The following is a 23,885-nucleotide window of genomic DNA, read 5'->3' on the forward strand; positions in this document are numbered from 1 at the left end:
AAAATAATTAGATATAGTAGGAACCTAAATTAAAGACTTAAGAGTCATATTAACTAAATGTGATTATGTTCTTTGGATTCAAATTCTGATAAAAGAAACTTAAAAAAAATATAGGCTAGTTGTAGAAATATGAACACAGAATGAATATTTGATAATGTTAAGGAATTATTGTCAATTTGTTTGGGCTTAATGATTGAATTCTAGGTATAATTTTAAAGGAAAGTCTGTATTTTTTACTTCATGGTGAAATATTTATAAATAAAATGGTCTGATGCTCAGGATTTACCTCAAAATAATCTGATGGGGGTGGGGAAGTGGGAAGAAGTTTAGAAGAAACAAAAAATTGCATGACAAATTTTGAAACTATGTGATGTGTCAATGGGGACGCAGAGAACATTCTGTCTACTTTAGTGTGTGTAATGACAAATCTGACTCCATATTTTGATGTTTGACTGCCAACCACTTTTAAGTGTCACCTTCCCCCTTCCCATTGTGCCCCACATCTGCACTAGTTGAGAAGAAAGTCCTGTGTTTCCTCCTTTGACACTTGCAGGAGATTCAATCCCCTAACTGCAAAAAAAACCCATGCCAATTTTCTTTCTTTGCTCTCTCAAGCCACTGCTTGAGAGGCCTGTCCTTCTCTCCCACAGAGAACTCACGACCATCTCACTTGGTCAAAAGTGTGGGTGGCCTGGGGACTCCACTTACAGCTGGTATTTGAAGTGTCTTTTTGGGTACTGGGCTCTTTAATCTGTGGGATCTGTGCTAATTCTGGGTGGTTAGTGTCAGAATTGTACCCCAGTCCACAGCACACCAGTTGGTGTCAGAATAATTCCTCATTCACTTCTCCCACAGAGACATCATAATATCCATCTCTTACTTTTCTAAATATACCTCATAGAATGGGATGTTTTCTTTATACAAGAAAAATATGGAAATTTGGGGAAATCAGAAATCATAAAAGCTATGACATCATTCTAGAAAGCAAGCTATCTCTGGGGAAATAAGAGACCATTTCTCAGATGAGAAGAGAACTCTATGACACTAACTCAACTCAGGCACGATTACTTTTACAGGTTCTTGCTTTCTCTCTGACAAGTCTAAAGCTATTTCATGCACTGAAGATTTCAATTATTAAAAGAATTTGAAGCTGAAAGCAAAACAACAACAACAAAAACCCAACAACGCATAAATTAATCCATCTATGCAGCATATATTCATTAAGTGTCTACTATACCAGACATATTCCAGGCACTGGAGATCCATGTGACTAAGACTGAATAGCACCTCTGCCCTTATGCAGCTTACAGCCTAAAATGGGTTGGGTGGGCAGGAGCTAAACCCAAAAAAAGTAAGCTAATTATTTAACATCTAAAATTGTGATAAGTGCTCTAAAGAAAAAAAAAAACTGAGAAAGAATAACTAGAGATAATGACATCAGTGATGATGAGCCAACTATGTAAAGAGCAGAAGAAACACGGGACCAGTTTTTGTGAGCGTAAGTCCTATGCATTTGCTTAGGTCCCCATGCTTAGAAGGGTCCATACTTAATGTAAAGCTCTGCTGTCACCATCTTGAAATTCTTAATGAAATTTGAATAAGAATGCCTGTTTTTTTTTTAACTCAGCTGTGGGCCCTGCAAAGAGTGTAGCTGATCTGGGGAAAAGCATTCAAATTAGAAAAGACTGCATGTGCTAAGAATTAAGTCAGGGAAGAGCAAGTTGTATGAGAAGAACTGAAAGAAAGCCAAGAAGGAGTAAGGAGCTGAATGGCCGGAAGTGAGGTCAGGGAGAGGCAGAATCTCTGGCAGTGACTCCACCACTGCCATAAACTCAAGTGTTTCCACTGGCCCAGGGACCACTCTGTTGAGAAGTTATCCTGGAGGGTGACTTTCAAATAACCCATCACCAAACTGGGGCTAAAGCCTTGGGACAGAGGCCAACAAGGGGTTACAAGGTGTTGGAATACAGCCAACTATTCCAGGCTTCCCGTTGCTGTTCTCATGTCCAGGCCTAAGGCAGCTGGATCTAGAGGTAGAGCCCACTGTTGCCACTGCTGAGATCTAGCCTTCAGAAGCCTATCATCAAGGCTTCAAGAAGGTGTGTACATCGAGTAGAGGGATGTTCAAAATGCCTAGGGAATGTTTTTCTCTATGTTCTTGCTTTAAGGTAATATTTCAAGTCCTGTATTATTTTGTTGTAGAAAATCTGGCATTTTAACAGAATCTACTTTGATGGGAAGAGTAAGAGGCATTTATAAAATTGGCTGACTGTTACTAAGTTACAAACAGCAAATAACGCCATCAGGTGATGAGTACCTGAAATCATTTGTAAGTTTCAAGTGTTTGTAGTGTTTCTTGGCAGGACATTCTAGGCTTTTTTATTGTATTAGAAGCAGGTATTTTTTTTGTTTCTCTATAACTTTGAGGTCACCAAGTACCCAGGGGACAGAGGTTTAACAGAGCTGTCTTAAAACTGGTAGGGGAAGTGAAGTTGCTGCCAGTTACTCTTTTTCCCACATGGGAATCCAAAAAAGACCAAAATACCTTTGGAAAGAAAGCACAGGACAGTAGATAGATCATGTTGGAATCACCTCCCTTAAGAATGAGGGTCCCTAGGGGGCACCTGGGTGGCTCAGTCGGTTAAGCGGCCGACTTTGGCTCAGGTCATGATCTCGCGGTCCGTGAGTTCGAGCCCCGCGTCGGGCTCTGTGCTGACAGCTCAGAGCCTGGAGCCTGTTTCAGATTCTGTGTCTCCCTCTCTCTGACCCTCCCCCGTTCATGCTCTGTCTCTCTCTGTCTCAAAAATAAATATACGTTAAAAAAAAATTAAAAAAAAAAAAGAATGAGGGTCCCTAAGTCAATGGTCTTCCTGAGGTCCCTACATAGATAAGGGGAATAAATTGGATCTTGTACCATCTTGATGGTACAAGATGGCCTTGGTAGGTTGCTTATCTTATATGCCTTCAGTACCTGCCACATCTCTATGGATTGGGAATTGCTTAGGAGGTGTTTCTCTACTCACCCGAAGAATGGAATTTATTGTTAAGACTAATAAAGATGATATCTGCTACTGTTGAACACCTACTGTGTGCCACATAGTTTACTTACGCCACGTAAGTATTTGTGTGCTACATATACTTTATTATGCCACATAAGAATGTGTGGCACAGTCTCATACTTAATTCTCACAATGAATCAAGTGCATAGTTATCATACTTCTTTTACAGTTACTAAAAGTGAAGCGTGGAGAGGTCAGGTCAGTTACCTAGGAACTGAGGTCTTAATGCCAGTGAATGGTAGCCTAGAATTTGTACATAAGTCTTCCAGGCATCAAAGTCCTTCCTCTCCATGATTACCCCATTCCTTGCCAAGGAAGCTCTTCTCCCACTTGCCAGAGAACTGGAGCAGGGCTGGGGAAGCAGTCAGCATTTTGTTATCTTCAGACTGACTGATTTCTGATTGGCCCAGTGCTTACAGGAAGCAGATGGAGCAGACACCAGGATCCTGCTGAGCTCAAAAGGGACAATCATACCCTGCTCCTTCCATTTTTACATGACATTTTGTTAGTTTGAAATGTGATTAAAACCAGGGCACTCAAAGGCAAAGATTAGCATAGTCTAATTCAATGGGTGTATGCATTTAAAACCTAGATTAGTTGTATTATATTTAAAACATACTGGCCAGTTCTACACAATGGGTTTTAGTTTTCAATACCAGCTGGCTGCAAATACCCAGCCAGATTCTCTCAGGGTATACAGGATTTCTTGGCAGTGAACTGTACATTTTGGGAGGTCTATTAACTCTTCCTGACCACTGGAATGGTAGCTGATGCTTTTTAATATATTGGCTCTCAGAAGGCTTCTCTATTGTTAAAGACAGATTCATTCAGAGAATTCCAAAGACCCAAATGCATAAGAAAAACACAGTCATAATTACAGTGAAGAAGTCAGTTACTTAACATGAAACTAAAATGGTGCATTAAGTGAAAACAAGAAATAATGTCTCTGCACTGGGCTTATGTGTGATTATAGAGATGAGTGAAAATAGCAATCTAACCCCAGTGGCCTCCTTTCTAACTCCTGACTTTGAGGAACTTTTTCCAGCCTCCAGGCTTTTGCATTTGTGTTCCCTCTGCCTGGAAGTTTGTCCTGATCCAACCCCATAACATGAATGTCTTTTTCTCATCCCCCAGTCTCAGCTCAGATGCTATGTCCTGAGAGAGAACTTCCTTGTGTTCTCCTCAGGCACTCTCTACCTTTTGACTCAGTTTTTCTTACATTATGACATGTGTTGTTTGTATTTATTACCTGCTTCTTCTTTGGAATATAATTTCCATGAGGACAGGTGCTAGTATTTGGTTCAGTGCTGTGTCCTCAGCTCCTAGTCCATATTGACTGGCACATTCAAGGAATCAATAAATATTTGTTAAAAGAATAAACAACTGGATACACCTTGATGTTTGACAAAACTTTAAAAGTATTAAATATCTTTAAAAAAATCTCTAAAATTTAGCCATACATTTGATTTTCATCTTAATAATTGTGAATGTTTCCAAAATTTCCAGTATTTCAAAAACAGAAGTTGACCTCACATGTTATGATACCTTAGAAACAGCGAGTAACTATGTGGGGCTATAGATTTTTTTCCTCTTGTTGAGGGAAAAAAATGAAAGTACGGTGGTACATGGTGATTCAGGGCAGAACCACCCTTGAAGTAATAAAGGCAAAAGTTGGCCTTCACATTTGCCCCAGAGACATGAGTATGGATAGAAAGAACAGAAACAAATTTACTGCTATGTTGAGAATTCATACTGAAGGACTCTTGACTAAATTGATGATAACAGAGATGAAAAAAAAATCATGGAATGGAGAGTAATATTGTAGTTTTTATCTGCCCTAGGTTTGAAAATTCTTCATTGTCTAACTATTTCTGGAGCTATATGCTGGGCTACATTTTATAAGAATCTGCTAGATTGTTGAAAAATAGGAACATAAATCCAGCATTCGTGGATAATTAGAAGAAAAGAAACCAAAATGACAGCACAGGTCTTTCAAAGGATTTGGAGAGATATTATATTAGAAAGGACTTGTACTGAAAGCCTGAAACTTTGTACTAATCTGGGTAAAGTAAACGCACATTTGATGATACTAAGAATCACCAACTTAAGGAGGGAGGGCACTAGATTGTGGAAGGAAAGAAATTATGTGGCCTTGATAATACTAATTGCTGGATGTCTTTATTTTTAGTCTTTTCTCACAGATGGAATGATACTAATAGCATATAAAAATATTATGATAGCTGGAAAAACCAAGTTTTTAATTATCCCAAATTTATCTTATTTGTTCTTATGCTCCAAATGAAAAACAAAACTCTCATTTTAAATTAATGAGCCTGCCTAAGTCTAAGAATTTGGCATCTACATCTATCTTCATATGGATAATAACCCATTTTTTTTGAAATCTGTGTCTCCTTGATTATTGTTCATTTTCCCTTTGATCTTCAAAGTGCTTCTTTGTAAACACACTTTGGGAAATACCGCCCCAACCTGACAACTCCTGGCCTAATGTGGTTCAGGTTTTCCATTCTCCATACCTCCACTCACACTGTTTCTCCCACCTGGGATGTCCTCACCTCTTCATTCCATTATCCAAGTTCTCTCGTGCCCAATAGTATTTCTTCCTTCATAAAACCTTTCCAGTTCCCTATGACCACAGCAACTTCCTCCTTTAGGGGCCCATAGCATCTACTGTTCTCATGCATTTGACTTTTATGGCAGGCTGCACTGTTTTACTTTCAACGTTCTTGTCTGGGGTTATTATTTACCTTTTCATTGTCCTATATCATGTACAGTTCTATATCCTTAAGCATGTTTTCAAGATTAAACACATAATGAGCTGCAAAAGCATGATGGATATAGTAAATGAAGTCAAAAGAAAGGGAAGGTACTGAAAAGGCAGGGAGTCTGAGAACTGAAATAGGAAATACCAACCGAACTCCAGCCTGTTTTAGTATCTTAGGACTCCAAAAGCATTCTAAAAATGGTCCTAGAAATAGAGAGCAGAAGGATAGTAGGTTGTAGGTAAAGGGAGATCACTTTAATCATAGAAGAATGGAAAAGTTAATAAAGTCAAATTACTTTGTCTGTCCTCCCAACTACTTGCGTTATTGAGTTTGTAGCTCTGTTGGCCTCTTCCCTTTCCTGGAACATTTCCTTCCTCATTGGCGCTTCAATCAGGAAATTTCATTTTGCTGCTGGAAAGTGGCTGTAAAGGTCAGGTGGGAAAGGAGGCTGAATTCACATGATGACTTGGCTCAGGCTCTGCAGGAAGAGAGTTCGCCTTGTTCCCTTTGGGGAGGGAGGTACAGAGATGTTTGAGCTTGTTCTCTCATTGCCAAAGTCCTTGAGTTTGCGTTGGGTTTGAAATGGGCTTTTGTTTTGCTTTTTTTCTTTTTGCCAAAGAGTCAGAATCTGCCGAAAGATACAGTGTTCTATTTCATTTTCTGCATCTGATGCCATAGGCAAATATGGATTTTTTTTAAACTGACAGATTTACTGTTTTATTTAAATAATTGAATATTTGTAAAATATTCAAAAATTAGTAAAGGGTTAAAATTTATACGTTTAGTTTTAAAATAATTTAGGTGGAGAGGAGTGGGGAGTGAAAGCTAAGAGTTTTTGAGCACTTACTTTATGCCAGATATTGTGATTCATCCATCCATCCATCCATCCATCCATATATCCATTCAACTTTATCATATAGGTGGTAAACTTGGTTCCAAATTTGAAAGGTCAAGAAGGGTACACAGGGTGCCTCCAACCTCTCTCCTCCCTCCTCAAAGTGATACCATCCTTGTGTGTCCTCAGAGAAATATTTCATGCATACAAAGCTTATATTTTTTCTATTTTTTAAAAAAAAGCACAAATTGTGGTATATTACCTACTTTTCCCTTTGTGACTTGGTTTTCCCTGAACAAGTTCTCCTGAAGGTCATTCCATATAAATATACAAAGAACTTCCTCAGGTTTTTTAATAGTTTTATAAGTTCCTATTGTATGGATGGGTTTTATTCTTGTGTATTTAGATGATTCCTAAACCTCTGTTATAATCCTATAATAAGCGCCCCTGCATGTATTGTCATTTCATAGTTGTGTGAGACTGTGTGATAGGCTTGATTAATTAGGAGTGCTTGTTCAAAGGCTATGTCAACTTGATGAGGTGGATGTTGCCATGTATCTCTCTTCAGATGCTGTACCAGTTTCCGTTTCCACTGGATGAGTAGTAGGATTTACTGTTATATTTTATTTTATTTTTAAAAATTTTTTTTAACGTTTATTTATTTTTGAGACAGAGAGAGACAGAGCATAAACGGGGGAGGGTCAGAGAGAGGGAGACACAGAATCTGAAACAGGCTCCAGGCTCTGAGCTGTCAGCACAGAGCCCGACGCGGGGCTCGAACTCACGGACCATGAGATCATGACCTGAGCCGAAGTCGGACGCTTAACCGACTGAGCCACCCAGGCGCCCCTTACTGTTATATTTTAGATAATCTTTTCAACAATCCCTTAAGGCTATTATCTTTTTTTTAAGTTTATGTATTTATTTTGAGAGAGAGGAGTGAGCACAAGAAGGGGAGGGGCAGAGAGAGAGGGAGACAGAGAATCCCAAGCAGGCTCGTGCTGTCCATGCAGAGCCGAACTTGGTGCTCGGTCTCAGGAACCATGAGATCATGACCTGAGCTGAATTCAAGAGTCAGATGCTTAACTGGCTGAGCCACCAAGGTGCCCCCCCCCCCATAAGGCTAGTGTTATTATCCACTTTACAGGTGGAGAAATAGAGGTTCAAAAGAATAAATGTACTTGATAAAGATGACACAGCTAATAATAAACACAGCCACGGTTTGAACCAAAGCTTCTCTGATTGTAAATCTACCTTCTTTTGGCCCCACTATGCTCTTTTTATCTTTTTATTTGTGTTGAATTACAGGCAACAAATTTCTTTATAAATGTTTATTAAGTTCATATATTTGTAATAAGAATACTTATAATAGTATTCAACTTCAATAAAACACTTAACTTTTCAAAATGCTTTCATATTTGTAATTATATTTGATAGACCCAGGGAGATAGGTTATATATGTGGGCATTTTGACAGGGATAAAGTTTTTTAAAAACCCACAGAATATTTAATTACTTACATAAGTTCACACCCTGAGCTAAGGGTAGAACTTGGTCTACAAACATGTCTTTCGACTATTTAACACTATGTTAAACACAAGGTATGTCAGGGGCTGACCCTGCCTTGAGCTCCAGTAGCAGGAAACAGGTAAGAAACAAAAAAGTGCACCCATTGCTTTTCTTATTAGACAGTGATGATTTGGGGCCTTTGAACTCAGGATAGGGAAGCACATGTGAATTTATGATGCTTTTTAATTAAGGATTTTTTAAAATGTGGGTTCGTGTAGTTTTTTTTCCCCTAAAAAATGGTGACAGACTTTTAAATATGGGGTGGCGGGGTTGAGAGAGGCTATGGTTATGGTGTAAGATATGAGAAACAGTCAAGCTCTGGAGACTATACAAGACTATAAGCTCCTTAAAATAGGAATTGGTTGTTCTTTTTAAAAATGAGTATTTGATGCAGCGAAAGAACATAAGTAAAGCATATATATATATATATATATATATATATATATATATCCCAAGTACTTGGGATATATACATATATATATATATATGTATATATATATATGCACACCTGAGGACCCACCACCTATTCCAGAACTCCAACACACCCATACCCTTGGGGACTACCTGTATATTCCTCACCCTTCTCATCTCTTTATCTCCCCTGGAGGCGGTACTATTCTGAATTTTGTGGGTTTTAAAATCCATTTAATCACATGTATATGTATATTCCTAAACAATACATGATTTAGCTTTTGAGAGAGTTTCAGAATTCCTGAGACACTGTATAAACATAATAAACACTTGTTGAAAGAATGAATTAATGGCAAACAAGGAAGCTCAATCCATTCTCTTTCACTAGCCATTGAAATTACCAAAGGTATGGTACATCACATCTTTGTCCGAACAATGTTATTTGATATTTTTTATGTATATTTTTGTCAATCGTAATAAAAGGGTCTCCTGTTGTTAACCATAAAGAGTAGGAGGGTGGGACTCTTCAGACCAATGCAAGACCAGATCTTTTTCACGATTTGTAGGCATGAAGAGGGATGTTGTTTAGGATTGTGACCTCTTAGTGGATCCCAGGACTTAGTAAAAATAAAAGGACTTTATGTTTTAGGTGTGTAACAAAACTTCTGTCTTGTGAAAATATAAATTATTTAAGTCACATATTGCAAACACTTATTACACTTTTCAAATAAAATGCCTAGATGTCCTGTAAACACAGTAAATATATCAAATGCAGTATACTTCAGAAAGAATTAAGAGTTCAGAAACTGCCAAAATCTGTAATGGGTATCAGGTCTTTGGCAAGTGTGGCTAATTTTATCCCACTGTCATGGCGGAATCCTAGGGCGACAGGCTAATCAGTGAATGCACTTTCACTGGGTTTTATCAAGAGCTGAAATGACTGTGTTTATTTCAAGGTCTTGGTTTAAAATGCAAACTCATCAACCAGCAGCTCTGTAATTAAGTCCTCAAGAAGTAGCAAAGTTCTTTTTAAAAAATGGTGTTCCCACGGCTTGTTCCAGCAAGTTAGGAACAAGCAAGATGAGTTACATGTTCAAAGTTAGAAACAAAACACTCTAAGAAGGTTTTCAGGCAGTTCATAACTTCGAGGGTATTAATCTTTTAGTAGGTATTTGTCTTGTGCTGTTTACGTGGATATAGGATAAAGGTATTTGAAGTATGGTTCTTGGGTAAAATCTTGGGATAAAAATCAAAGAGAAGGGTAAATTCAAAGCAACAATGAAATAACAATAGCCACATTTAACATTGAGCACTTACTGTGTGTCTGTCATTATTCAAAATAGTTTATATATTATCTCATCTCATTTCATCCTCAAGCAGATAGTATTATTAGTCTTATTTACAGATAAACAGGAATAGAAAAACTAAGTAATGTTCCCTAAGTCCACAGGCAGTAAATGACAGTCAGGATGCGAATCATGTAGTCACTATTAATTTTCTACTGCTGCCATTCACAAATTGTCACAAATTTAGCAGCTTAAACGGCACAAGTTTATTACCTTACATTTCTGTAGGTCGCGAGTCTGATGAAGGTCTCACTGGACTAAAATGAAGGTGTCAGTGGGGCTGAGCTCCTTTCTAGAGGATCTAGGGGAGAATGTTTCCTGTGCCTTCTCCAGCTTCTAGAGGCTTCCTGCCCTCCTTGGCTCCTGGCCACCTTCCTCCAACTTCAAAGCCAGTAAAGGTGTTGAGTCGTCACACTGCGTCACTCTCCCCTGCTCCTTTGCTTCTCTCAGATACTTTAAGGGCCTTTGATAACATTGCTTCCCTGCATAAACCAGGATACTCTCCCCATTTTAAGGCCATCCAATTAGCAATCTTAATTCTATCTGCAACTTTAATTTCCCCTTGCTACGTAAGATAAGATCGTCACAGTTTCCAGCATTAAGATGCAGACTTTTGTTTTGATGTATGTCTGTGGGTGTGCGTGTACTCTTCTGTATATCACAGTCTGATTCCCAAGAGCATGCTCTTAACAGTTTCACCTTCCTAGTAGAATGCGAAAGTGTTGGCATTTATTATTTTTGGAAAGTAGGTTTGCAGATTTTTAGTTATATATAGTCCAAAGGGAATATATCTTCAGGGAAAAAATAACTTGAAAGAATTAATTTGGTTATTTCACCCCAATGTTACTTTATTTAGAAATGTTGATTTGTTAAAAAAAAGAAATGTTGATTTATTGTAGGCATCTAAGTGTTAACTGTTTTCTTTTTTAAAAAAAATTTTAATGTTTATTTATTTTGAAACAGAGAGAGAACAAGTGGGAGAGGGGCAGAGAGAGAGGGAGAGGGAGAGAAAATCCCAAGCAGGCTCTGTGCTGCCAGCATAGAGCCCAACATGGGGCTCGATCTCACAGACTGTGAGACCATGACCTGAACCAAAATCAAGAGTCAGATGTTTAACCTACTGAGCTACTGGGGCACCCCAGTTATTTTCTGAGTATCGTCCATTAAGTATAGGGTTGGAGCCCTCACCACTGAATAGAAAAGTCTGGGCAGGCAAGTTCATCTATAAGGGAGGGGCCTGGTTGTCCCCCCCAGCAAGAGCAACCATGCACAGCTGGATAATAGAGACTCCAACCCTGCGCCTTCTCCTGGTTTGGCTGGACAGAGTCCCTTCCCTACGTCTTCCCTGGGACTTGCACCCAGCCTGCACGGTGCATTTAACCCCACAGACTGGTCCTCTTCCTGACTCTGCCACTACTTGCCACCAACCCATCTATCCTTAGTGGTCTTGGCATCTAGATTCTGTTTAAATAATAGACCTCCTGCCCCACTCCCAGGTACATTTTGTTTTCCAATAAACCCTTTTAGGTCTTTCAGCTGGTTTAGCTCACTACCTGGCTGAACATTGAACGTGGACATGACATGTGCAGACTCTTTTCAGAAAGATCAAACTGAAAAAGGAGATAGGGCAACCACTTGAAGCTATAATTAAAGGGATTGGGGTCAGCCTGGGTGTGTGTACCACCTGAAGAAAGGAGCCAGTGGAGAATGACAGTGACGGAGTATGCAGAAAGTTTGAAACTTAGAGATGCAGGAAGGGCTTAAAGCAGAAGGGTAATTCTAAAAAAGACCAGAAGATTGATATGGCTACAGATATGGTAGGGAAGATTAGGGTTGAAAATAGGGAAAATATGCTGGAGGGACCAGAATTTCTTTGAAATAAAGGGGAAGATCATCTGTAGAGAGGGATAGGTCAAGGAAAGGGGGAAGAAGTTGACTAATGGCAAGCGGAAATTATTTTTGTTTCAGTTAGTTATTGCTTGGTAATGAACCACCCAAAACTTAGTGGCTTACTAAACAGCCATTTATTATTTATGATTCTGAAATCTGGGCTAGGCATAGGTGGGCAGTTCTTCCCGTGGTGTCAGCTGCACTATCCAGGATGGTTTCTGCACTCACATGTCATGTCTCAGCTGGGATGCTTGGAACAGCTTGGGCTTCCCCACTGCATAATGGTCTCAGGACGGTCAGACTTCCTCCATGGCGGCTGGTCACCCAGAGGGGGAAAGCAAGAAGCTGCTGAAAGCAGCTGGCACAGAGTCACTTCTATCTGGCTCTATTGGTCAACGCAAGTGATGAAGCCAGCCCAGATTTAAGAGGAAGGCAAATAGATGGCACCTGTTGAAGTAACGTGCAGCCTGCGCAGGCAGGGAAGGGAGGAACTGAAAACAGTCGTCTTTGAAGTCTCTCCCCTAGAATTTCTGAGAGTTTGAAGACTCATCGGAGGTTGCAAACTGTAGCAGTTTTCTACTGCCACTGGGACTTATGAATACAAACTTAGGTGGCTTAACATAACACAATGTATATTTATTTTGAAATAATGTATTCATTTCTGATCACAAAATACAGAAAAGCGGCAGGGGCAATGCCTGTAACGTGGGTTGCACATCTTCCAGGTCTGCAACTATGAATGCCTTTGTGCAAGCCCAGGCTCACACTGCCCCACTAGCACTCTGATGCTGATGGCTACAGGGTATAGTACGCGACACGCAGCAAATTTAAACAGATGCCTCATTCATGATGCCTTGTTCTGATTAGTTTTCCAGCTTACTTGTGCAAATATCGAAAGAAATATGTAACTGGTTGTCCCTACTGTCAATTTTCTAAAATTCTCTAGGAACTCGTAAATTATAGACAAATTTTGTTACGTAACTGTTAGAGCTGTTTAAAACATATTTTTAGAAAACATTCTTTTTACTTTTTGTTTTTTGAGAGAGAGACAGAGTGCAAGCCGGGGAGGGGCAGGGAGAGAGAGGGAGACACAGAATTAGAAGCTGGCTCCAGACTCTGAGCTGTCAGCACAGATCCCGATGTAGGGCTCGAACGCATGAGCTGTGAGATCATGACCTGAGCGGAAGTCAGACACTTAACCGACTGAGCCACCCAGGTGCCCCAGAAAACAGTTCTTTTTAAAATAGGAGTGGTGACCAATGCCGCTTCTGTGTTTTAGCTTTCTAGGCCCCAAGCTGTCTTGCACCTGGATGGCTGCCCCTGGATCCACCCACATCCAGTGAAGTGATGGAGAAAGGGCAAACCAGGCCAAGCATGGGGAATAAACAGTCTTTATTGTGCTCAGGCCAAGAGTCCATGAGTCTTGATAAATACCTCCATGTATTTATCAATTTTCTTCTTCATGGTTTTTTTTTTTTAAGTTTATTTGTTTATTTTGATAGAGTGTGTGAGGGCAGGGGAGGAGTAGAGAGAAAGAGAAAGAGAGAGAGAGAGTCCCAATCAGGCTCTGCACTGTCAGCACACAGCCTGACTTGGGACTAAAACTCATAAACTGTGAGATCACAGCCCAAGGCGAAATCGAGAGTTCTGATTTCTGTCTGGGGTCAGACATCCAAAATGAGTCTTGTGGGACTGGATTCAAGGTTTCTGCAGAGCCGTGCTTCTTCTGGAGGATCCAAGGGAGGATTTCCAGCTTTTAGAAGACACCTGTATTGTTTGACTTCATGCTCCTTCTTCCATCTTTAAAGCTCATCCATCGCTCCATCTCTCTACCTCTGTTGTTCGAATCTTTGCCTTTGATCCTGACCTTTGGGCTCACTTGGATAATCCAGGATAATCTCCCAATACCAAGATCCTTACCTTAATCATATCTGCAAAGTTCCTTTTTCCACCTAAGGTCACATATTCCCAGATCTGGGGAAAGGGACATGAGCATCTTTGCTGGAGGCCATTATTCTGTCTACAGAAACTTTATATACGTAATACTGCCAGTAGATAAATTTCAAGATTTCTCCAATAGTACTCGACTTCATAGCAGCAGTGGTAGAGAAAGTAAATTGTTGAATTGATACTTTGAGGGATTGGTAGACTAGGATTAACAAGGAGGTAAGTGAATGAAAGAAGCTGGTAGATGTTATTGAGTTGATTGATCAAGGGGCCTGGAAGGGAGGGAAGGAAACCCGGAGGGGATTTGGTAGCTTGAGAGGAATGAGATTTTTCTTTAACTTAACTCTACTTCCTTTTTGATATGGCTTTTATGTTTCATTCGCTTCCCCTTTGAAGTTTCTAAAAGGCTGCAGTAAAGGGACTTTGACTTCCATTACTGACTCTTTGTCCCTTTGTTGATAACATCCCAAAATTGTATTCAGGTTATAGTGGCCAGCGTGTGAACTGTTGGGTAATTTCTGTGGCAGATCATGTAGGATAAAACTTTGTGCTCTGCTAGTACTGACCGCACTGTGTCCTGAGAACACTAGGGGGCATCACACAGGGGAACCCAAGTTTTACTGCTGGACATTAATTCACAATCTTTTTCCTGAATGAATAAAATTGTGACCACTCTGATGAGGAAATCCAGTGAAACCAGAACACTTTGGCACATGTTTTCTGAATTGTAAAAAAAAAAAATCAGTTTGCTGCCATTATCTCACAGTTCTTGAACAAGATGGCTTTTTTTTTTTTTTAAGCTGACTTCTATTTTGTGATTATAGTCAGTTTTTTTTTTAATTTTTTTTCAACGTTTTTTATTTATTTTTGGGACAGAGAGAGACAGAGCATGAACGGGGGAGGGGCAGAGAGAGAGAGGGAGACACAGAATCGGAAACAGGCTCCAGGCTCTGAGCCATCAGCACAGAGCCTGACGCGGGGCTCGAACTCACGGACCTCGAGATCGTGACCTGGCTGAAGTCGGACGCTTAACTGACTGCGCCACTCAGGCGCCCCTTTTTTTTTTTTTTGATGTGTATTATTTTTGAGAGAGAGAGACACACACACAGAAAGAAAGAGAGAGAGGGAATGGGGAAGGGACAGAGACAGAGGGAGGCAGAGGATCTGAAACAGTACAAGCTCACAAGCCCTGAGATCATGACCTGAGCCACCCAGGCACCCCAACCAAAACGGCTTTAAAGTACCCTTTAGATTGACTAACTTTAGACAGGGTTCTCCTGACTCTAAGCCCCTGACCTCCCTTTTCCTAGAGCATTTTTTAGAAAATGTTAGAAAACATTTAGAAACTGTTAGGGGCACCTAGGTGGCTCAATCGGTTAAGCGTCCGACTTCGGCTCAGGTCATGATCTCACAGTCTGTGAGTTCAAGCCCTGCATCGGGCTCTGTGCTGACAGCTCAGAGCCTGGAGCCTGCTTCAGATTCTGTGTCTCCATCTCTTTCTGCCCCTCCCTCACTTGTGCTCGGACTCTCTCTATCAAAAATAAATAAAATGTAAAAAAAAAAAAAAAAAATAGAAACTAAAACCTGTTATTGTATATCCTTTACTCTGCTCCTTTGAGATGTAAATATCTTTTAAAATGTTTATTTATTTTTGAGAAAGTGAAAGCGAGCAAGCGAGAGAATGAGAGGGAGACACAGAATCTGAAGCAGTCTCCAGGCTCTGACCTGTCAGCACAGAGCCCAACACAGGGCTCGAACTCAGGAGCCATGAGATCATGACCTGAGCCAAAGTCGGACACTTAACTGATTGAGTCACCCAGGCGTTCCGAGATGTAAATCTTTCAGTCAACCTCTTGACAGTTCTGCTACCTAGAAATGTCTTTCTCAAGGACCTGAAAGCCACCCTTTGAAATACAATTATTTAAGGAGATAGCACTCCTGTCTTCCAGTTCTTGGAAAGGGAGGAGCCTCACTTCCTCTGCCTCCTCGCTCCAAGTTGTAAAACTACTTTTGTCCCGAAGATATGAGAAAGTTTGCTTTTCCTATGGATGAGGCCAATTAGCAAACATATGTGGCCTATGATCTACCATGCTATCTCTTAAATAAGTCTCTCCAGCCCTTTTCTCTGTGGGGCTAGGTATCTCGACTTGGTCTGTGCTTTCTCCCCTATTGCTGGCAGTAGTATCAAAATAAAAACAAATCTGCTCGTCTTGTGCAGTTTTTCTTTCACAATCTCCAGGCAGGTCAGTTCAACAACTATAAGAGAAGAGAGTATGAAGAGTGCAGGCAGTTGATGAGTTGTAAGTAATGACCAGGTTATAAAGAGCTATGATTGCTAATCGCTGTTTTCAACATCGCCCCTTACAACTGACTTTCGCAATCACCAACCCATTGTAATCTTCAGAGCAACACGGTGAAGTAGGTAGGACAGATTATCATTCCCATTTTACAGACGGAGATCAAGAGAGACCAAGTTTAAGGGACTCCTTCAACTAGAAAGAAGCAGAGAAGAGGTTTCAATTTAAACCTTCAAGCTTCAAAAGTCATTGCTATCTCTCCCATGCAATATATGCTCTATCTTCACTAGCCCCAGGACGTCAGATAATAATATATGAATCAATAAATTTGAAAGGTCCTGGAGTCAGAACTGCTATTCAAAAGCAATAGCTGTAAGAAGAAAAGGTGGAAGAGTGCCAGATATTAAATTGTACAGTGTTTTTTCCTGGCAACTCTGTTCCAACTGATTGTAATGACTCCAGGAATAATATCGTATTTCCTAATAAATGGCTAAAGTTGAAATTACTGCAAATTTTATGTAAAGCATTGCCCCAAATGGTAGGAGGAATGCACATTTTCTCCTTCAATGGTATTTGTCCATTTAAGTTGTCTGGAAGGAAGGTGCATTTTTATAGAAACTAACTGCTATATTAGGTTTGATACACTGAACAATTTTTCTAGTTGGTTACCAGTCCTGAAAGGTGAGGATTTACCAAGGCTGTCCTTCCCTTTGGGTTTGCATAGATTGCAAAGTGTTTTTCAGTCTTTACCGCTGATTAATAGATTAACAGATAATTGGTGCCAATGGATGAATGCCTGAAATGCAAGTTTTAGTGGTTAGATTGGGCTCCAGATTCTCTCTCAGGGAGCATCTCAGGAATATAGATATAAAAATTTAAAAATCATTTTTGCTATTTCTCAGGGATGATTATTTTCAGAATTGACTTGAATCCAGTATGCCTTGACCAACTTGATAAACTTCTCAAAATATTAATACTATCCAGTTCATATCCACATACTGTGTCAGTCATCATGCCTAGAGCTTTAATAACAAAAAAGGGGGCCCAGTTCTTTCACTTTGACCTATGATTTAAGGTACATTTTTGTTTTTAACAATTCCAAATAAACGTTTATTGCATTAGAATTGGAATCTCACTTCTCCTTAAGGCAAGCATCCTTGGATATGAGTTATTGAATAAATATGATAGAACAGTTTTTATGCCAATTCTATAGACTTTGTACTTTTTATTTTGATAAAATGCACATAACAAAATTGATTATTTTAACTATTTTAAAGTTTAAAATTCAGTGGTATTTAGTACATTTACAGTATGCAACTATCAGCACTATCTAGTTCCAGAACATTATTGTCACCCGAAAAAGAAACTCCATCCCCATTAAGCAGTCACACTCCATTTCCCCTCATCCCAGCCCTTGGCAACCTCTACTTCTCTATTGTCTCTATGGATTTACCTATTCTGGATATTTCATATAGATGAAATCATACAATATGTGGCCTTTATATCTGGCCACTTTGCTGAACATAATGATTTCGAAGTCCATCTATGATGTAACATATTTCAAATTTTAATTCCTTGTTAAAGCTGAGTAATATCCCATTGCATACACACACACACACACACACACACACACCACATTTTGCTTATGCGCACATCTATTGATGGACATTCAGATTGTTTCTACCTTTTGGCTATTGTGAATAATGCTGCCATGAACATTGGTGCACACATACCTGTTCAAGTCCTTTCTTTCATTTTTTGGTATATATACCTAGGCACGGAATTACTGGGTAATATGGCAGATCTATGTTTAACTGTTTCAGAAACCACCAAACTGTTTCCACAGTAGCTGTACCATTTTACATTCCCTAGCAATGCATGAGGGTTCCAATTTTTCCACATCATCATCAATACTTGCTATTTTCTACTTTTTTGATTATAGCTGTCCTACATAGCCAATCCCATAGTAAGTATGAAGTGGTATCTCTTTGTGGTAAGTTTCTGTTATTTCTTATTGCAGAGGAATTTACTCTCAACTTCTACCCTGAACTAGGGCATTTTGCACTGTAGAACAAAGGGTCAAGGCATATGAGTGGGACCTTGAGTGGTTTCACTTGACAGGAGGGACATCTAAATGTCAGAGCCAATGAAAGATGAAGCTGAAACATTACATTAGAGTCAGGAAGAACAGGGCCTTGAACACTAAATAGAGGCACATCAGAAGGTGAAAGGTAGTTTTTAAGGAAAGAAATGTCTTAATGGGAGCTGGGAAACAGAACAGTAGATTGTATCATGACATAGGCTTTACTGGGAAGAACAAAGGCTGGGAATGAGTACTCCATTGTCGAGGTGGTTCTAAGACTCTAACTATATTAATCACCCATGTATTATGAGACAGCACCTGGTACTTTATGAGATTAGCTAGAAATGGTGGACTATTCCTGAATCCCACAGGAATGCCTCACTGTCACCAGTTGGGTGGAGATAAACATATTTGGAAATATTTTAGGCTATGAGCCTAAATGTTCTTTTGAGCTAAGACTTCTAGAATTCTTTGAGTCTAAGTAGAAATCATCTGATGGAAGCCACGTAGCAGAGGCCTGACACACAGCTGTTGTACAGGCCATGTACCACAAAAAGACAAAGATACTCGGGCTGCACCTCCTTTTTAGATGAGTGCTTGAGTTACAGCTCTGGGAAAGATCTGTAGGAATAGGAAGCATCATCTTGGAAATGTAAAAAGGATAAGAGACAGGGGGTGAGAGTCTCTTTCCTCAGGGAAAGCCTTGGGTCATTTTGATTTGAAGGAACCTGGGAACAAGATGCAGGCTGGTGGGACCTGATTCAAGTCTCCCCCCTGGTATTCACCTTAAACTTGGCTCCTTTTTCATTGACATTAACTCATTTCATTGACATTAACTGACATTAACTCATCTGTCAGTTTCAATGATTTGCAGATTATCTATAGACCAACTTTGATCTCATTGGGAAATTAAATCCCTGTAAAACTGTGAGTGCAGTTTATTCTCAGAGCAGATATATGATGGCAGGCAATGGATCACAGAAGCGTGTAGCACATAGCTGGGCCTCTGTCCAGCTCTGTTCTCCTCTCTGAGAGAAAGACGTAAACAACATAAGCAAGATAGAACACCATCCCTTGCTGTTGGGGGGTAGTGGTGATATATTTAGCACTTGGGTAGGATGATTTGCCTAATATTTCTAACTATGTATTTGCCAAAAATGTAGGATGAAAAGCATCAGGAAATGTCGTCCCTGGTGCCAGAGGGTGACACCCTCAGCTTGAGCTTGAGCCTGGCACATGAGCTACTGGCTGTGGGTATTAGCTAATATTACCCAAGTGATGCCATTATTAATTATCCTTTCCAGTGGTAATTCCTCATGGTTATCAGTTACCTTTTGGAAAGTGTTATGCTAGGCTTTTACATTTAATCTTGGTAACAACCGTATGAAGTGGATGAGTAAACTGAGGCTTAGGTAAAGGACTAATTGGCTCACACACATTCATGCAGCCATGGTCATGGACAGGAAAAAATGCAATTCAAAAAGATGACTAGAGACACTGATTACCATTATAAGATAGCAATAAAGTTAGTTTCAGGGGAGAAGAGCTTGTTTGGGTTATGTGAAGGAACCAACAATCAGCCTAGAGTGGAGTTTGAGAAATGAAATGGCTCTGCATAGTAAAGTAACAGAAGTTTTTAGACTACACACTAGTGCTCTGAGAGGAGGGCAGGATTTCTGGAAGACAGAGGAGTGAACAGAATGGAGAGTACATGGAGACCTAGTATGGCCAGTCATCTAGTAAGTAGCAACCTATAACTGTGAAAGAAAAAGGCCATCTGACTGGAAATGGTGGATGTATTTTGGGGGATAGTGAGATCTGCATTGAATTCAAAGCTTCCCTCCCCCCCCCCCCCCCCGCCCACCTCCACACTGTGTGCAATTACTCTCAGTTCTAGTCAAAGCTTAGTAAAACTTTGTTACACGTTGGAGTCTTGCTTTGATAACATTTTGGTTGTGTGGCTCACATGTAGGGTGAAGTGAGGAGGAGAAAGGAAAGTAGTTTACAAGAGAGAAGATATGAGTGGGGGTGAGAGTCAAACTTGGAGCAAGAAGGAATGGAAACATGAAGGTCTCTCCTTCTAAAATCTTCAGAAATATTGGGAGGGGGGGTGGTGGCTGAACCTGTCTCAGAGTGTGAATCATTTTGTTTAGATAATAAAAAGAAGGAGAATCCCAGACAGTAGGAGTCTTGGGGCTCTTTGATCATATTAGTAGATGACGGAGAAGAATCTTGAGGGTAAAGCCCAGTTCCTTCCTAGTTGATCACTGTCCTGCCCTGTGTGGACAGCATCAGCACAGGATGAAATGCAGGCGATTCAGTTGCACAGTGTCGTACGTTCTCCTGAAGTCCACGCTGGATTGGACCTACTACTGGGGCTTCTCTTTTTCCTCTCAGCTCATGAGAGTTCTTGTTTTTTCACCCACCACTCCAATGCCAATTTTAACTAGAACAACTTTCTGGTGTCAAGGAGTATCTATTAGACGGCAATGAAAAACAAAGAAATAGTCGTAGCTTAACAAGCCACAAAGTTCTGAGGTTAGCTAAAGTAGATTTCTTGGCTAAATGAGGGTTTACTGTCTGTGAGAAATGCCTCCTTTATTTATTTACTTATTTATTTATAACATTTATTTATTAGAGACAGAGGGAGACAGAGCATGAGCATGGGAGGGGAAGAGAGAGGGAGACACAGAATCTGAAGCAGGCTGTAGGCTCTGAGCTGTCAGCACAGAGCCCAACACGGAGCTTGAACTCACAAACCGTGAGATCATGACCTGAGCCGAAGTCGGATGCTTCACTGACTGAGCCACCCCGGTGCTCCAGAAAGGCCTCCTTCAAAGCTGAGTTTGTTCCATTATACTTCTAGCAGAATCTGTATATCTCAGTTAAATATGAAGTGACACTGGCAATATGCATGGATGGGCCAAGAGGATAAGGATAACCTGGTGATGGTATTGTAAGGAAACAAATAATTTTGCAAGAGCAGTGTTGACGACAAATATGGGATGGACATTATGAATTAATGGAATATTTTTATAAGATTTTACAAAAAAATCTTGGTAAAAATGTTAGTCATTCTCTCTATAAAGGAGTATTATATAGCAATGTCTCTATAGCAATGTCCTTTCAAAAATCGAATAAATTTTGGGGAACCTGGGTGGCTCAGTTGGTTAAGCAACCAACTCTTGTTTTAGCTCAGGTTGTGATCTCATCGTTCACGAGATCGAGTCCTCCATCAGGCTCTGCACTGACAGTGAGGATCCTGCTTGGCATTCTCTCTCTCCCTCTCTCTTCCTCTCTGCTCACTCTCTCTCTCTCAAAACAAATCAAAATTAACAAAATTGAATAGATATCTTTTAAATTACATATTCTCCAAGTAGATCTTAGTGCTGGTCCAAAGGAAAACACAAATACATGTTGGGTGAGTGAATAAATGCATGAATAAGGATATATGTGTACTTATTTTAAAGAGAGTTGTAATAAGCTTGCATATTGATTTTCCTAGTCAGAAGGAAATGAGAAGCACTTTGGAAGGAACTGAAAGAATTAGAAAACTAGGATTGTTTGGGACAGGTGTACGGAGAGCTCAACAAAAAAGGTGGGGGGAGGGATGACAGCTGAGTTCCCTGAATCCTGAAAGTGGTCCTTCTCTGTCACTGACAGTGGGTTTGATACAGCGATACTGAAGGACAACAAAATGAAGACACAAGAACAAAGAAAGGCACAGCTACGTGAGATCACCACTAAGTATACGATGCATGTTTCTCAAAGTGTGGTCTCTGGACCAGCATCAGGATCACTTAGAAGTTTAGAAAGCAAATACTCCAATCCCACCCCAGACCTACCCAGTCAGAAACTTTGAGAGTGGAGCTCAGCAATCTAACAGATCCTCCAGTAATTCTGGTGTCCAGTACGGTGTGAAGTCCACTGCACAGAGCTCTCTAAATCCAGAGGGCACCACTGCATGAACACTGCATGAGTGTTCATGACTTGGATCATAGTGGAAAAGTTTTTTTATATAGAATACCTCACCCAAGAAGATACAATAGTTACCAAGCGTGACCATACATCTGGTTTTCCTGGAACAGTCCTGGTATAAATATATCATCGAGTTAAAAATAGTATTTCCTTTATTCTTGAAAGTATCCCCATTTGGTTGATAAATTATATAGTACTCTATTAATAGCTTGGAAAGATTACAGCCAAAATTGTGAAAATCAAGGGGTTCCTGGGTGGCTCAGTGAGATAAGCGTCTGACTCTTGATTTCGGCTCAGGTCATGATCCCATGGTTCATGAGATGGAGTCCCTTATTGGGTTGTGTGCTGACAGTGCTGAGCCTGTTTGGGATTCTCTCCCTCTCTCTTTATCCTCCCCCTGCTTACATGCACAAGCGCTCTGTCTCGCTCTCTCCCTCCCAAAATAAATAATATAAACTTAAAAAAAATGTTAAAATCATGAGATGTATTGGAATTTAAATGAAAGTTGAGTTATTTGGTAAACTCCCACCCCTTATCCGTTGATAACGACAGATAATAAGATTTTCGTTTGTCAATACTTTTCTTGCTCAGACTCATTACCAACTTTGTTTGCTTAAATGTAGATTCCCACCATTCTCCAATCTGGGTTTTAAGCTGTTCTTAGCCTTGCTAAAGAGGACCTAGGGAGCACCATGGCACCCTTGCAGATTTGTTGTAAACTGAAAGTCTGGGTTCCCAGCCAGTTTGCCTTTGTATTCTACATTCTTGGTTACTCACTTTTTAACCCCTGATGGTGCAGTACTCTCTCCTTTTTTATCTTTTCTCATCAAAATCTTATCTGGGGAAAGAGTCTAAAAATTTATGTGCAGTGAAGAAAAAACTGAATATAGTCTCACATTGGGATGTTTACGTTTGGACAGGAAAGATTGTATTAAGTTATTGAAACAACCTGCAACCATTGTTCAGTGAATGTAACAGTGGCAAGACTCAGGAAATGATGCAGTGGCTGAGGGGACAAGACCGGGGCCTCCTAGACTGAAGCTTTATGCCTAACCTTCTAACCGAAAGCATCTAAAGCATCATGAGCCCAGTGATGGTATCTAAACTTGGTCAGTGTCCCAGCATTCAAACCCACTATCAGTGATAGAGAAGGACCACTAATCAGTGCATCTTGTCCATCTCGACCAGTTCTAGAGCCCAATATTAACATACTTGCTTGCAGGTCAACATATTCACTGAAATCATCTTCTCTCTTAGGTCTCCAGTCTCATACTGTCTCCCCCAACGCTGATCAGGTAAATTCTTCCTAACATCAAAACCAGAGAATGACTTGACTGAATCTGCAAATGGGGTTGTTTCACTGAACTGGCTCTCAAAAATTATTTTTGTTTCAGAGCTATGGATTTTTATAGCTACAGGGGAGGCGCTTAAAGATCAAGTCCAATGCTCTCATTTTGCAGAGGTGGAAACTGAGGCACAGAGAAGTCAAGCGACTTGCCCATAAACACACAGTTGGTTGTTTTGAGGATTAAGGTGAAGACCCAGGTTTTCTGATAGAATTTCCTCTCTTTTTGCTCTTACTTGAATCCTCAAAGAGGGGGTAGGGATCATTTCACAATTACTTCAATTTTGATTTAGACCTTAAAATAAGGAGTAAAATATTGAAAGCAAAAGCTGTGGGACTGCTT

General features: G+C 40.1%; 1 long non-coding RNA gene across 1 annotated transcript in view; it reads right to left on the bottom strand.

Annotated features, from left to right (window-relative positions):
* The window catches only part of LOC144615639 (uncharacterized), a 30,006-nt gene extending 23,653 nt beyond the window's left edge, over positions 1-6,353 (bottom strand). The window contains exon 1 of the long non-coding RNA XR_013554007.1: positions 6,138-6,353. This is a non-coding gene — a long non-coding RNA (uncharacterized LOC144615639). The remainder of the gene's footprint in view (positions 1-6,137) is intronic.
* Between the last annotated feature and the right edge of the window lie 17,532 nt (positions 6,354-23,885).

The sequence above is a fragment of the Panthera onca genome, chromosome A1 (assembly GCF_046562875.1).
Source record: "Panthera onca isolate mPanOnc1 chromosome A1, mPanOnc1 haplotype 2, whole genome shotgun sequence".
NCBI classification, from domain to species: domain Eukaryota; kingdom Metazoa; phylum Chordata; class Mammalia; order Carnivora; family Felidae; genus Panthera; species Panthera onca.